This window comes from Octopus bimaculoides, unplaced genomic scaffold (assembly GCF_001194135.2).
Source record: "Octopus bimaculoides isolate UCB-OBI-ISO-001 unplaced genomic scaffold, ASM119413v2 Scaffold_25406, whole genome shotgun sequence".
Taxonomy (NCBI): Eukaryota; Metazoa; Mollusca; class Cephalopoda; order Octopoda; family Octopodidae; genus Octopus; species Octopus bimaculoides.
The window spans coordinates 130,031-131,416 of NW_026306484.1; positions in this window are offsets into that span (position 1 = coordinate 130,031).

Below are 1,386 nucleotides of genomic sequence, written 5' to 3' on the forward strand. Positions count from 1 at the left end.
ATATATATATATATAATTAAGGGATCAGCAAATATTTGCTTCACCATATATCGAAGTTCAGAAATAGCAGCTAAAAAAGCTGAGAATCCCACAGATAGCATCACTTGTAACTCACAAAGGCAAAAACAAGAAGAAAAAACAATGAAAACTAACCAATTCCGATGTTTAACAGTAGACGCGTTTCTGGATCATGAGGGAAGGACAGTTAGACTGGCTGACCGAGGTGGATTCGGTTATGCTTTCAGACCTGTGTCGGTGTGGAATGTTACTAGTCCATGCTTGCACAGTTTGCTAGCATAGTCAAATTTACTACTGGAATACAGTAGTGATGAAGGAAATTGATTATTATCAACCATGATCCAGAAACGCGTCTACTGTTAAACATCGGAATTGGTTAGTTTTCATTGTTTTTTCTTCTTGTTTTTGCCTTTGTGAGTTACAAGTGATGCTATCTGTGGGATTCTCAGCTTTTTTAGCTGCTATTTCTGAACTTCGGTATATGGTGAAGCAAATATTTGCTGATCCCTTAATTATATTTATAAATATATATGAACTTTTAAATAAGTTCTCCACCAATAATGGTGCTTTCATACCGATGGGCTTGGTAAAAATTGTTAATTGTTAATTGATTTATTAATTAATAAATTGATAATCCTTTACCCTTTTAATTTGTATATATATATATATATAGATAGAGAGATAGATAAACATACAAATATACATATACATATATGTATAAAAGGATATTATTGTTTACAATATCAAGTGGCATAGGATGCATAAAAGTAAAAATCATCATCATCGTTTAATGTCCGCTTTTCATGCTAGCATGGGTTGGACAATTTGACTGAGGACTGGTGAACCAGAAGGCTGCACCAGGCTCCAATCTGATTTGGCAGATGTATATATGAATACACACACACACACATATACACAAACAAACACATATATATAAAGTACACGCATTTGTACTTATACATACCCACATATATGCGGTACTACTAAAGCAGCACGGTCGCGCGTCCGCGCTAGCTAGCCGTGAGTGGTCGATCCTAACCCTATCCCTAACCCTATCCCAATCCCTAACCCTAACCCTATCCCTAACCCTAACCGTATCCCTAACCGTATCCGTAACCCTATCCCTAACCCTAACCGTATCCCTATCCCTAACCGTATCCCTAACCCTAACCGTATCCCTATCCCTAACCCTATCCGTATCCCTAACCTTAACCCTATCTCTATCCCTAACCCTAACCGTATCCCTAACCCTATCCGTATCCCTAACCCTAACCCTATCCCAATCCCTAACCCTAACCCTAACCCTAACCGTATCCCTATCCCTAACCGTATCCCTAACCCTAACCCTAACCCTATCCCAATCCCTAA